This window comes from Arctopsyche grandis, unplaced genomic scaffold (assembly GCF_051622035.1).
Source record: "Arctopsyche grandis isolate Sample6627 unplaced genomic scaffold, ASM5162203v2 HiC_scaffold_46, whole genome shotgun sequence".
Taxonomy (NCBI): domain Eukaryota; kingdom Metazoa; phylum Arthropoda; class Insecta; order Trichoptera; family Hydropsychidae; genus Arctopsyche; species Arctopsyche grandis.
In genome coordinates this window covers 1,859,486-1,882,197 of record NW_027518449.1, presented here as the reverse complement: position 1 = coordinate 1,882,197, position 22,712 = coordinate 1,859,486, and the positions used below count along the sequence as shown (strand labels likewise).

The window sequence follows — 22,712 nt, the reverse complement described above, 5'->3', positions numbered from 1 at the left end:
AGAATACACACATACATAATACACACATACACAAACACACACACACATACGTAAATGCATGCATACATACAAACATACATACATACATGCATACACACACACATACATACATACATACATACATGCATGTATACACACATGCATACATACACATACATAATACACACATACACAAACACATACATACATACATACATACATGCATGCATACATACAAACATACATACGTACATACATACACACACACAAATACACACATGCAAATATACAAACACACACAAACACACATACATAATACACACATACACACACACACACCCACACAAATACACACATACACAAACACACACATACATACATACATACATGCATGCATACATACAAACATACATACGTACATACATACACACACACAAATACACACATGCAAACATACAAACACACACAAACACACATACATAATACACACATACACACACACACACCCACACAAATACACACATACACAAACACACACACATACATACATACATACATGCATGCAAACATGCATGCATACATACAAACATACATACGTACTCACATACATACATGCATACACACACACACATACACACATACACACGTGCAAACATACAAACACACGAATACACACATACATAATACACACATACACAAATACACACACACATACATACATGCATGCATACATACATACATACACACATACATAATACACACATGCATACATACATACATACATGCATGCATACATACAAACATACATACGTACCTAACCTAACCTAACCTAACCTAACCTTACCCAACCTAACCTAACCTAACCTAACCTAACCTAACCTAACCTAACCTAACCTAACCTAACCTAACCGAACCTAACCTAACCTAACCTAACCTAACCTAACCTAACCTAATCTAACCTAACCTATACACAAACACACACACATACATACATGCATGCATACATACATACATACATACATGCATGCATACATACAAACACACACAAATACACACATGCAAACATACAAACACACACAAACACACATAGATAATACACACATACACACACACACACCCACACAAATACACACATACACAAACACACACACATACATACATACATACATGCATGCATACATACAAACATACATACGTACATACATACACACACACAAATACACACATGCAAACATACAAACACACACAAACACACATACATAATACACACATACACACACACACACCCACACAAATACACACATACACAAACACACACACATACTGACATTCATGCATACAAACATACATACATACGTACATACATACATACATACATACATGCATACACATACACACATACACACATACACACATACACACATACATAATACACACATACACGCATGCAAACATACTAACACAAGAATACACACATACATACATACATGCATACATACATGCATGCATACATACAAACATACATACGTACATACATACATACATGCATAAACACACACACATACACACATACACACATGCAAACATACAAACACAAGAATACACACATACATAATACACACATACACAAACACACACACACATACGTAAATGCATGCATACATACAACTATACATACATACATGCATACAAACACACACATACATACATACATACATACATGCATGCATACACACATGCATACATACACATACATAATACACACATACACAAACACATACATACATACATACATACATGCATGCATACATACAAACATACATACGTACATACATACACACACACAAATACACACATGCAAACATACAAACACACACAAACACACATACATAATACACACATACACACACACACACCCACACAAATACACACATACACAAACACACACACATACATACATACATACATGCATGCATACATACAAACATACATACGTACATACATACACACACACAAATACACACATGCAAACATACAAACACACACAAACACACATACATAATACACACATACACACACACACACCCACACAAATACACACATACACAAACACACACACATACATACATACATACATGCATGCAAACATGCATGCATACATACAAACATACATACGTTCTCACATACATACATGCATACACACACACACATACACACATACATAATACACACATACACACGTGCAAACATACAAACACACGAATACACACATACATAATACACACATACACAAACACACACACACACATACATACATGCATGCATACATACATACATACACACATACATAATACACACATGCATACATACATACATACATGCATGCATACATACAAACATACATACGTACCTAACCTAACCTAACCTAACCTAACCTTACCTAACCTAACCTCACCTAACCTAACCTAACCTAACCGAACCTAACCTAACCTAACCTAACCTAACCTATACACAAACACACACACATACATACATGCATGCATACATACATACATACATACATGCATGCATACATACAAACACACAAATACACACATGCATACATACACACACACATACACACATACATAATACACACATACACGAACACACACACATACATACATACATACATACATGCATGCATACACACGTGCATACATACACACACACAAATACACACATACATAATACACACATACACAAACACACACAGATACATACATACATACATACATACATACATGCATACACACACACACATACACACATACATAATACACACATACACACATGCAAACATACAAACACACGAATACACACATACATAATACACACATACACAAACACACACACATACATACATGCATGCATACAAACATACATACATACGTACATACATACATACATACATACATGCATACACATACACACAAACACACTTACACACATACATAATACACACATACACGGATGCAAACGTACAAACACAAGAATACACACATACATACATACATACATGCATACATACATGCATGCATACATACAAACATACATACGTACATACATACACACACAAATACACACATGCAAACATACAAACACACACAAACACACATACATAATACACACATACACACACACACACCCACACAAATACACACATACACAAACACACACACATACATACATACATACATGCATGCATACACACATGCATACATACACACATATATAATACACACATACACAAACACATACATACATACATACATACATGCATGCATACATACAAACATACATACGTACATACATACACACACACAAATACACACATGCAAACATACAAACACACACAAACACACATACATAATACACACATACACACACACACACCCACACAAATACACACATACACAAACACACACACATACATACATACATACATGCATGCAAACATACAAACATACATACGTACATACATACACATACACAAATACACACATGCAAACATACAAACACACACAAACACACATACATAATACACACATACACACATACATAATACACACATACACGCATGCAAACATACAAACACAAGAATACACACATACATACGTACATACATACATACATGCATAAACACACACACATACACACATACACACATGCAAACATACAAACACAAGAATACACACATACATAATACACACATACACAAACACACACACACATACGTAAATGCATGCATACATACAAACATACATACATACATGCATACACACACACACATACATACAAACATACATGCATGCATACATACATACATACACACATACATAATACACACATACACGAACACACACACATACATACATACATACGTACATGCATGCATACACACGTGCATACATACACACACACAAATACACACATACATAATACACACATACACAAACACACACAGATACATACATACATACATACATACATACATGCATACACACACACACATACACACATACATAATACACACATACAAACATGCAAACATACAAACACACGAATACACACATACATAATACACACATACACAAACACAAACACATACATACATGCATGCATACAAACATACATACATACGTACATACATACATACATACATACATACATACACATACACACAAACACACATACACACATACATAATACACACATACTAGCATGCAAACATACAAACACAAGAATACACACATGCATACATACATGCATACATACACACATGCAAACATACAAACACACGAATACACACATACATAATACACACATACACAAACACACACACATACTGACATTCATGCATACAAACATACATACATACGAACATACATACATACATACATACATGCATACACATACACACATACATAATACACACATACACGCATGCAAACATACAAACACAAGAATACACACATACATACATACATGCATACATACATGCATGCATACATACAAACATACATACGTACATACATACATACATGCATAAACACACACACATACACACATACACACATGCAAACATACAAACACAAGAATACACACATACATAATACACACATACACAAACACACACACACACATACGTAAATGCATGCATACATACAACTATACATACATACATGCATACACACACACACATACATACATACATACATACATGCATGCATACACACATACACAAACACATACATACATACATACATACATGCATGCAAACATACAAACATACATACGTACATACATACACACACACAAATACACACATGCAAACATACAAACACACACAAACACACATACATAATACACACATACACACACACACACCCACACAAATACACACATACACAAACACACACACATACATACATACATACATGCATGCATACATACAAACATACATACGTACATACATACACACACACAAATACACACATGCAAACATACAAACACACACAAACACACATACATAATACACACATACACACACACACACCCACACAAATACACACATACACAAACACACACACATACATACATACATACATGCATGCAAACATGCATGCATACATACAAACATACATACGTACACACATACATACATGCATACACACACACACATACACACATACATAATACACACATACACACGTGCAAACATACAAACACACGAATACACACATACATAATACACACATACACAAACACACACACACACATACATAAATGCATGCATACATACATACATACACACATACATAATACACACATGCATACATACATACATACATGCATGCATACATACAAACATACATACGTACCTAACCTAACCTAACCTAACCTAACCTTACCTAACCTAACCTAACCTAACCTAACCTTACCTAACCGAACCTAACCTAACCAAACCTAACCTAACCTAACCTTACCTAACCTAACCTAACCTAACCTAACCTAACCTATACACAAACACACACACATACATACATGCATGCATACATACATAAATACATACATGCATGCATACATACAAACACACAAATACACACATGCATACATACACACACACATACACACATACATAATACACACAGACACACATGCAAACATACAAACACACGAATACACACATACATAATACACACATACACAAACACGCACACACACATACATACATGCATGCATACATACATACATACACACATACATAATACACACATGCATACATACATACATACATGCATGCATACATACAAACATACATACGTACCTAACCTAACCTAACCTAACCTAACCTTACCTAACCTAACCTAACCTAACCTAACCTAACCTAACCTAACCGAACCTAACCTAACCAAACCTAACCTAACCTAACCTAACCTAACCTAACCTAACCTAACCTTACCTAACCTAACCTATACACAAACACACACACATACATACATGCATGCATACATACATAAATACATACATGCATGCATACATACAAACACACAAATACACACATGCATACATACACACACACATACACACATACATAATACACACAGACACACATGCAAACATACAAACACACGAATACACACATACATAATACACACATACACAAACACACACACATACTGACATTCATGCATACAAACATACATACATACGTACATACATACATACATACATACATGCATTCACATACACACATACATAATACACACATACACGCATGCAAACATACAAACACAAGAATACACACATACATACATACATGCATACATACATGCATGCATACATACAAACATACATACGTACATACATACATACATGCATAAACACACACACATACACACATACACACATGCAAACATACAAACACAAGAATACACACATACATAATACACACATACACAAACACACACACACATACGTAAATGCATGCATACATACAACTATACATACATACATGCATACACACACACACATACAAACATACATACATACATGCATGCATACACACATGCATACATACACATACATAATACACACATACACAAACACATACATACATACATACATACATGCATGCAAACATACAAACATACATACGTACATACATACACACACACAAATACACACATGCAAACATACAAACACACACAAACACACATACATAATACACACATACACACACACACACCCACACAAATACACACATACACAAACACACACACATACATACATACATACATGCATGCATACATACAAACATACATACGTACATACATACACACACACAAATACACACATGCAAACATACAAACACACACAAACACACATACATAATACACACATACACACACACACACCCACACAAATACACACATACACAAACACACACACATACATACATACATACATGCATGCAAACATGCATGCATACATACAAACATACATACGTACACACATACATACATGCATACACACACACACATACACACATACATAATACACACATACACACGTGCAAACATACAAACACACGAATACACACATACATAATACACACATACACAAACACACACACACACATACATACATGCATCCATACATACATACATACACACATACATAATACACACATGCATACATACATACATACATGCATGCATAAATACAAACATACATACGTACCTAACCTAACCTAACCTAACCTAACCTTACCTAACCTAACCTAACCTAACCTAACCTAACCTAACCGAACCTAACCTAACCTAGAATACACACATACATAATACACACATACACAAACACACACACACATACGTAAATGCATGCATACATACAAACATACATACATACATGCATACACACACACATACATACATACATACATACATGCATGTATACACACATGCATACATACACATACATAATACACACATACACAAACACATACATACATACATACATACATGCATGCATACATACAAACATACATACGTACATACATACACACACACAAATACACACATGCAAATATACAAACACACACAAACACACATACATAATACACACATACACACACACACACCCACACAAATACACACATACACAAACACACACATACATACATACATACATGCATGCATACATACAAACATACATACGTACATACATACACACACACAAATACACACATGCAAACATACAAACACACACAAACACACATACATAATACACACATACACACACACACACCCACACAAATACACACATACACAAACACACACACATACATACATACATACATGCATGCAAACATGCATGCATACATACAAACATACATACGTACTCACATACATACATGCATACACACACACACATACACACATACACACGTGCAAACATACAAACACACGAATACACACATACATAATACACACATACACAAACACACACACACATACATACATGCATGCATACATACATACATACACACATACATAATACACACATGCATACATACATACATACATGCATGCATACATACAAACATACATACGTACCTAACCTAACCTAACCTAACCTAACCTTACCTAACCTAACCTAACCTAACCTAACCTAACCGAACCTAACCTAACCAAACCTAACCTAACCTAACCTAACCTAACCTAACCTAACCTAACCTATACACAAACACACACACATACATACATGCATGCATACATACATAAATACATACATGCATGCATACATACAAACACACAAATACACACATGCATACAAACACACACACATACACACATACATAATACACACAGACACACATGCAAACAAACAAACACACGAATACACACATACATAATACACACATACACAAACACACACACATACTGACATTCATGCATACAAACATACATACATACGTACATACATACATACATACATACATGCATACACATACACACATACTTACATACACACATACATAATACACACATACACGCATGCAAACATACAAACACAAGAATACACACATACATACATACATGCATACATACATGCATGCATACATACAAACATACATACGTACATACATACATACATGCATTAACACACACACATTTACACATACACACATGCAAACATACAAACACAAGAATACACACATACATAATACACACATACACAAACACACACACACATACGTAAATGCATGCATACATACAACTATACATACATACATGCATACACACACACATACATACATACATACATACATACATGCATGCATACACACATGCATACATACACATACATAATACACACATACACAAACACATACATACATACATACATACATGCATGCAAACATACAAACATACATACGTACATACATACACACACACAAATACACACATGCAAACATACAAACACACACAAACACACATACATAATACACACATACACACACACACACCCACACAAATACACACATACACAAACACACACACATACATACATACATACATGCATGCATACATACAAACATACATACGTACATACATACACACACACAAATACACACATGCAAACATACAAACACACACAAACACACATACATAATACACACATACACACACACACACCCACACAAATACACACATACACAAACACACACACATACATACATACATACATGCATGCAAACATGCATGCATACATACAAACATACATACGTACACACATACATACATGCATACACACACACACATACACACATACATAATACACACATACACACGTGCAAACATACAAACACACGAATACACACATACATAATACACACATACACAAACACACACACACACATACATACATGCATGCATACATACATACATACACACATACATAATACACACATGCATACATACATACATACATGCATGCATACATACAAACATACATACGTACCTAACCTAACCTAACCTAACCTAACCTTACCTAACCTAACCTAACCTAACCTAACCTAACCTAACCGAACCTAACCTAACCTAGAATACACACATACATAATACACACATACACAAACACACACACACATACGTAAATGCATGCATACATACAAACATACATACATACATGCATACACACACACATACATACAAACATACATACATGCATGTATACACACATGCATACATACACATACATAATACACACATACACAAACACATACATACATACATACATACATGCATGCATACATACAAACATACATACGTACATACATACACACACACAAATACACACATGCAAATATACAAACACACACAAACACACATACATAATACACACATACACACACACACACCCACACAAATACACACATACACAAACACACACATACATACATACATACATGCATGCATACATACAAACATACATACGTACATACATACACACACACAAATACACACATGCAAACATACAAACACACACAAACACACATACATAATACACACATACACACACACACACCCACACAAATACACACATACACAAACACACACACATACATACATACATACATGCATGCAAACATGCATGCATACATACAAACATACATACGTACTCACATACATACATGCATACACACACACACATACACACATACACACGTGCAAACATACAAACACACGAATACACACATACATAATACACACATACACAAATACACACACACATACATACATGCATGCATACATACATACATACACACATACATAATACACACATGCATACATACATACATACATGCATGCATACATACAAACATACATACGTACCTAACCTAACCTAACCTAACCTAACCTTACCCAACCTAACCTAACCTAACCTAACCTAACCTAACCTAACCTAACCTAACCTAACCGAACCTAACCTAACCTAACCTAACCTAACCTAACCTAACCTAACCTAACCTAACCTAACCTAACCTATACACAAACACACACACATACATACATGCATGCATACATACATACATACATACATGCATGCATACATACAAACACACACAAATACACACATGCAAACATACAAACACACACAAACACACATACATAATACACACATACACACACACACACCCACACAAATACACACATACACAAACACACACACATACATACATACATACATGCATGCATACATACAAACATACATACGTACATACATACACACACACAAATACACACATGCAAACATACAAACACACACAAACACACATACATAATACACACATACACACACACACACCCACACAAATACACACATACACAAACACACACACATACTGACATTCATGCATACAAACATACATACATACGTACATACATACATACATACATACATGCATACACATACACACATACACACATACACACATACACACATACATAATACACACATACACGCATGCAAACATACAAACACAAGAATACACACATACATACATACATGCATACATACATGCATGCATACATACAAACATACATACGTACATACATACATACATGCATAAACACACACACATACACACATACACACATGCAAACATACAAACACAAGAATACACACATACATAATACACACATACACAAACACACACACACATACGTAAATGCATGCATACATACAACTATACATACATACATGCATACAAACACACACATACATACATACATACATACATGCATGCATACACACATGCATACATACACATACATAATACACACATACACAAACACATACATACATACATACATGCATGCATACATACAAACATACATACGTACATACATACGTACATACATACACACACACAAATACACACATGCAAACATACAAACACACACAAACACACATACATAATACACACATACACACACACACACCCACACAAATACACACATACACAAACACACACAAATACATACATACATACATGCATGCATACATACAAACATACATACGTACATACATACACACACACAAATACACACATGCAAACATACAAACACACACAAACACACATACATAATACACACATACACACACACACACCCACACAAATACACACATACACAAACACACACACATACATACATACATACATGCATGCAAACATGCATGCATACATACAAACATACATACGTTCTCACATACATACATGCATACACACACACACATACACACATACATAATACACACATACACACGTGCAAACATACAAACACACGAATACACACATACATAATACACACATACACAAACACACACACACATACATACATGCATGCATACATACATACATACACACATACATAATACACACATGCATACATACATACATACATGCATGCATACATACAAACATACATACGTACCTAACCTAACCTAACCTAACCTAACCTTACCTAACCTAACCTCACCTAACCTAACCTAACCTAACCGAACCTAACCTAACCTCACCTAACCTAACCTATACACAAACACACACACATACATACATGCATGCATACATACATACATACATACATGCATGCATACATACAAACACACAAATACACACATGCATACATACACACACACATACACACATACATAATACACACATACACGAACACACACACATACATACATACATACATACATGCATGCATACACACGTGCATACATACACACACACAAATACACACATACATAATACACACATACACAAACACACACAGATACATACATACATACATACATACATACATGCATACACACACACACATACACACATACACACATGCAAACATACAAACACACGAATACACACATACATAATACACACATACACAAACACACACACATACATAAATGCATGCATACAAACATACATACATACGTACATACATACATACATACATACATGCATACACATACACACAAACACACTTACACACATACATAATACACACATACACGGATGCAAACGTACAAACACAAGAATACACACATACATACATACATACATGCATACATACATGCATGCATACATACAAACATACATACGTACATACATACACACACAAATACACACATGCAAACATACAAACACACACAAACACACATACATAATACACACATACACACACACACACCCACACAAATACACACATACACAAACACACACACATACATACATACATACATGCATGCATACACACATGCATACATACACACATATATAATACACACATACACAAACACATACATACATACATACATACATGCATGCATACATACAAACATACATACGTACATACATACACACACACAAATACACACATGCAAACATACAAACACACACAAACACACATACATAATACACACATACACACACACACACCCACACAAATACACACATACACAAACACACACACATACATACATACATACATGCATGCATACATACAAACATACATACGTACATACATACACACACACACAAATACACACATGCAAACATACAAACACACACAAACACACATACATAATACACACATACACACACACACACCCACACAAATACACACATACACAAACACACACACATACATACATACATACATGCATGCAAACATGCATGCATACATACAAACATACATACGTTCTCACATACATACATGCATACACACACACACAAACACACATACATAATACACACATACACACGTGCAAACATACAAACACACGAATACACACATACATAATACACACATACACAAACACACACACACACATACATACATGCATGCATACATACATACATACACACATACATAATACACACATGCATACATACATACATACATGCATGCATACATACAAACATACATACGTACCTAACCTAACCTAACCTAACCTAACCTTACCTAACCTAACCTAACCTAACCTTACCTAACCTAACCGAACCGAACCTAACCTAACCTAACCTAACCTAACCTAACCTAACCTAACCTAACCTAACCTAACCTATACACAAACACACACACATACATACATGCATGCATACATACATACATACATACATGCATGCATACATACAAACACACAAAAACACACATGCATACATACACACACACATACACACATACATAATACACACATACACACATGCAAACATACAAACACACGAATACACACATACATAATACACACATACACAAACACACACACATCTATACATACATGCATACAAAAATATATACATACGTACATACATACATACATACATACATGCATAAACATACACACATACACACATACATAATACACACATATATAAATGCATACATACACACACACAAATACACACATACATAATACACACATACACGAACACACACACATACATACATAAATACATACATGCATGCATACACACGTGCATACATACACACACACAAATACACACATACATAATACACACATACACAAACACACACAGATACATACATACATACATACATACATACATGCATACACACACACACATACACACATACATAATACACACATACACACATGCAAACACACGAATACACACATACATAATACACACATACACAAACACACACACATACATACATGCATGCATACATACATACATACACACATACATCATACACACATGCATACATACATACATACATGCATGCATACATACAAACATACATACGTACCAAACCTAACCTAACCTAACCTAACCTAACCTAACCTAACCTAACCTAACCTAACCTAACCTAACCTAACCTAACCTAACCTAACCTATACACAAACACACACACATACATACATGCATGCATGCATACATACATACATACACACATACATCATACACACATGCATACATACATACATACATGCATGCATACATACAAACATACATACGTACCAAACCTAACCTAACCTAACCTCACCTATACACAAACACACACACATACATACATGCATGCATACATACATACATACATACATGCATGCATACATACAAACACACAAATACACACATGCATACATACACACACACATACACACATACATAATACACACATACACACATGCAAACATACAAACACACGAATACACACATACATAATACACACATACACAAACACACACACATACATACATACATACATGCATGCAAACATGCATGCATACATACAAACATACATACGTACTCACATACATACATGCATACACACACACACATACACACATACATAATACACACATACACACGTGCAAACACACACACATACATACATACATACATGCATGCAAACATGCATGCATACATACAAACATACATAAGTACTCACATACATACATGCATACACACACACACATACACACATACATAATACACACATACACACGTGCAAACATACAAACACACGAATACACACATACATAATACACACATACACAAACACACACACACACACATACATACATGCATGCATACATACATACATACACACATACATAATACACACATACACGAACACACACACATACATACATACATACGTACATGCATGCATACACACGTGCATACATACACACACACAAATACACACATACATAATACACACATACACAAACACACACAGATACATACATACATACATACATACATACATACATGCATACACACACACACATACACACATACATAATACACACATACACACATGCAAACATACAAACACACGAATACACACATACATAATACACACATACACAAACACACACACATACATACATGCATGCATACAAACATACATACATACGTACATACATACATACATACATACATGCATACACATACACACAAACACACATACACACATACATAATACACACATACTAGCATGCAAACATACAAACACAAGAATACACACATACATACATACATGCATACATACATGCATGCATACATACAAACATACATACGAACATACATACACACACACAAATACACACATGCAAACATACAAACACACACAAACACACATACATAATACACACATACACACACACACACCCACACAAATACACACATACACAAACACACACACATACATACATACATACATGCATGCAAACATGCATGCATACATACAAACATACATACGTACTCACATACATACATGCATACACACACACACATACACACATACATAATACACACATACACACGTGCAAACATACAAACACACGAATACACACATACATAATACACACATACACAAACACACACACACACATACATACATGCATGCATACATACATACATACACACATACACACATACATAATACACACATGCATACATACATACAAACATGCATGAATACACTCAAACATACATACGTACCTAACCTAACCTAACCTAACCTAACCTTACCTAACCTAACCTAACCTAACCTAACCTAACATAACCGAACCTAACCTAACCAAACCTAACCTAACCTAACCTAACCTAACCTAACCTAACCTAACCTAACCTAACCTATACACAAACACACACACATACATACATGCATGCATACGTACATAAATACATACATGCATGCATACATACAAACACACAAATACACACATGCATACATACACACACACATACACACATACATAATACACACAGACACACATGCAAACATACAAACACACGAATACACACATACATAATACACACATACACAAACACACACACATACTGACATTCATGCATACAAACATACATACATACGTACATACATACATACATACATAAATGCATACACATACACACATACACACATACATAATACACACATACACGCATGCAAACATACAAAAAACAAGAATACACACATACATACATACATGCATACATACATGCATGCATACATACAAACATACATACGTACATACATACATACATGCATAAACACACACACATACACACATACACACATGCAAACATACAAACACAAGAATACACACAAACATAATACACACATACACAAACACACACACACATTCGTAAATGCATGCATACATACAACTAAACATACATACATGCATACACACACACACATACATACATACATACATACATGCATGCATACACACATGCATACATACACATACATAATACACACATACACACGTGCAAACATACAAACACACGAATACACACATACATAATACACACATACACAAACACACACACATACATACATTCATGCATACATACATACATACACACATACATCATACACACATGCATACATACATACATACATGCATGCATACATACAAACATACATACGTACCAAACCTAACCTAACCTAACCTAACCTAACCTAACCTAACCTAACCTATACACAAACACACACACATACATACATGCATGCATACAAACATACAAACATACATGCATGCATACATACAAACACACAAATACACACATGCATACATACACACACACATACACACATACATAATACACACATACACACATGCAAACATACAAACACACGAATACACACATACATAATACACACATACACAAACACACACACATACATACATGCATGCATACAAACATACATACATACGTACATACATACATACATACATACATGCATACACATACACACATACACACATACACACATACATAATACACACATACACGCATGCAAACATACAAACACAAGAATACACACATACATACATACATGCATACATACATGCATGCATACATACAAACATACATACGTACTCACATACATACATGCATACACACACACACATACACACATACATAATACACACATACACACGTGCAAACATACAAACACACGAATACACACATACATAATACACACATACACAAACACACACACACACACATACATACATGCATGCATACATACATACATACACACATACATAATACACACATACACGAACACACACACATACATACATACATACGTACATGCATGCATACACACGTGCATACATACACACACACAAATACACACATACATAATACACACATACACAAACACACACAGATACATACATACATACATACATACATACATACATGCATACACACACACACATACACACATACATAATACACACATACACACATGCAAACATACAAACACACGAATACACACATACATAATACACACATACACAAACACACACACATACATACATGCATGCATACAAACATACATACATACGTACATACATACATACATACATACATGCATACACATACACACAAACACACATACACACATACATAATACACACATACTAGCATGCAAACATACAAACACAAGAATACACACATACATACATACATGCATACATACATGCATGCATACATACAAACATACATACGAACATACATACACACACACAAATACACACATGCAAACATACAAACACACACAAACACACATACATAATACACACATACACACACACACACCCACACAAATACACACATACACAAACACACACACATACATACATACATACATGCATGCAAACATGCATGCATACATACAAACATACATACGTACTCACATACATACATGCATACACACACACACATACACACATACATAATACACACATACACACGTGCAAACATACAAACACACGAATACACACATACATAATACACACATACACAAACACACACACACACATACATACATGCATGCATACATACATACATACACACATACACACATACATAATACACACATGCATACATACATACAAACATGCATGAATACACTCAAACATACATACGTACCTAACCTAACCTAACCTAACCTAACCTTACCTAACCTAACCTAACCTAACCTAACCTAACATAACCGAACCTAACCTAACCAAACCTAACCTAACCTAACCTAACCTAACCTAACCTAACCTAACCTAACCTAACCTATACACAAACACACACACATACATACATGCATGCATACGTACATAAATACATACATGCATGCATACATACAAACACACAAATACACACATGCATACATACACACACACATACACACATACATAATACACACAGACACACATGCAAACATACAAACACACGAATACACACATACATAATACACACATACACAAACACACACACATACTGACATTCATGCATACAAACATACATACATACGTACATACATACATACATACATAAATGCATACACATACACACATACACACATACATAATACACACATACACGCATGCAAACATACAAAAAACAAGAATACACACATACATACATACATGCATACATACATGCATGCATACATACAAACATACATACGTACATACATACATACATGCATAAACACACACACATACACACATACACACATGCAAACATACAAACACAAGAATACACACATACATAATACACACATACACAAACACACACACACATTCGTAAATGCATGCATACATACAACTAAACATACATACATGCATACACACACACACATACATACATACATACATACATGCATGCATACACACATGCATACATACACATACATAATACACACATACACACGTGCAAACATACAAACACACGAATACACACATACATAATACACACATACACAAACACACACACATACATACATTCATGCATACATACATACATACACACATACATCATACACACATGCATACATACATACATACATGCATGCATACATACAAACATACATACGTACATACATACACACACACAAATACACACATGCAAACATACAAACACACACAAACACACATACATAATACACACATACACACACACACACCCACACAAATACACACATACACAAACACACACACATACATACATACATACATGCATGCAAACATGCATGCATACATACAAACATACATACGTACTCACATACATACATGCATACACACACACACATACACACATACACACGTGCAAACATACAAACACACGAATACACACATACATAATACACACATACACAAATACACACACACATACATACATGCATGCATACATACATACATACACACATACATAATACACACATGCATACATACATACATACATGCATGCATACATACAAACATACATACGTACCTAACCTAACCTAACCTAACCTAACCTTACCCAACCTAACCTAACCTAACCTAACCTAACCTAACCTAACCTAACCTAACCGAACCTAACCTAACCTAACCTAACCTAACCTAACCTAACCTAACCTAACCTAACCTAACCTAACCTATACACAAACACACACACATACATACATGCATGCATACATACATACATACATACATGCATGCATACATACAAACACACACAAATACACACATGCAAACATACAAACACACACAAACACACATACATAATACACACATACACACACACACACCCACACAAATACACACATACACAAACACACACACATACATACATACATACATGCATGCATACATACAAACATACATACGTACATACATACACACACACAAATACACACATGCAAACATACAAACACACACAAACACACATACATAATACACACATACACACACACACACCCACACAAATACACACATACACAAACACACACACATACTGACATTCATGCATACAAACATACATACATACGTACATACATACATACATACATACATGCATACACATACACACATACACACATACACACATACACACATACATAATACACACATACACGCATGCAAACATACAAACACAAGAATACACACATACATACATACATGCATACATACATGCATGCATACATACAAACATACATACGTACATACATACATACATGCATAAACACACACACATACACACATACACACATGCAAACATACAAACACAAGAATACACACATACATAATACACACATACACAAACACACACACACATACGTAAATGCATGCATACATACAACTATACATACATACATGCATACAAACACACACATACATACATACATACATACATGCATGCATACACACATGCATACATACACATACATAATACACACATACACAAACACATACATACATACATACATGCATGCATACATACAAACATACATACGTACATACATACGTACATACATACACACACACAAATACACACATGCAAACATACAAACACACACAAACACACATACATAATACACACATACACACACACACACCCACACAAATACACACATACACAAACACACACAAATACATACATACATACATGCATGCATACATACAAACATACATACGTACATACATACACACACACAAATACACACATGCAAACATACAAACACACACAAACACACATACATAATACACACATACACACACACACACCCACACAAATACACACATACACAAACACACACACATACATACATACATACATGCATGCAAACATGCATGCATACATACAAACATACATACGTTCTCACATACATACATGCATACACACACACACATACACACATACATAATACACACATACACACGTGCAAACATACAAACACACGAATACACACATACATAATACACACATACACAAACACACACACACATACATACATGCATGCATACATACATACATACACACATACATAATACACACATGCATACATACATACATACATGCATGCATACATACAAACATACATACGTACCTAACCTAACCTAACCTAACCTAACCTTACCTAACCTAACCTCACCTAACCTAACCTAACCTAACCGAACCTAACCTAACCTCACCTAACCTAACCTATACACAAACACACACACATACATACATGCATGCATACATACATACATACATACATGCATGCATACATACAAACACACAAATACACACATGCATACATACACACACACATACACACATACATAATACACACATACACGAACACACACACATACATACATACATACATACATGCATGCATACACACGTGCATACATACACACACACAAATACACACATACATAATACACACATACACAAACACACACAGATACATACATACATACATACATACATACATGCATACACACACACACATACACACATACATAATACACACATACACACATGCAAACATACAAACACACGAATACACACATACATAATACACACATACACAAACACACACACATACATAAATGCATGCATACAAACATACATACATACGTACATACATACATACATACATACATGCATACACATACACACAAACACACTTACACACATACATAATACACACATACACGGATGCAAACGTACAAACACAAGAATACACACATACATACATACATACATGCATACATACATGCATGCATACATACAAACATACATACGTACATACATACACACACAAATACACACATGCAAACATACAAACACACACAAACACACATACATAATACACACATACACACACACACACCCACACAAATACACACATACACAAACACACACACATACATACATACATACATGCATGCATACACACATGCATACATACACACATATATAATACACACATACACAAACACATACATACATACATACATACATGCATGCATACATACAAACATACATACGTACATACATACACACACACAAATACACACATGCAAACATACAAACACACACAAACACACATACATAATACACACATACACACACACACACCCACACAAATACACACATACACAAACACACACACATACATACATACATACATGCATGCATACATACAAACATACATACGTACATACATACACACACACACAAATACACACATGCAAACATACAAACACACACAAACACACATACATAATACACACATACACACACACACACCCACACAAATACACACATACACAAACACACACACATACATACATACATA

The 22,712-nt window shown here is 34.9% G+C and overlaps 1 protein-coding gene across 1 annotated transcript in view; it reads left to right on the top strand.

Annotated features, from left to right (window-relative positions):
- LOC143921923 (uncharacterized) overlaps window positions 1-22,712 on the top strand; it is a 39,387-nt gene that overhangs the window by 2,770 nt on the left and 13,905 nt on the right. The window lies entirely within an intron of this gene.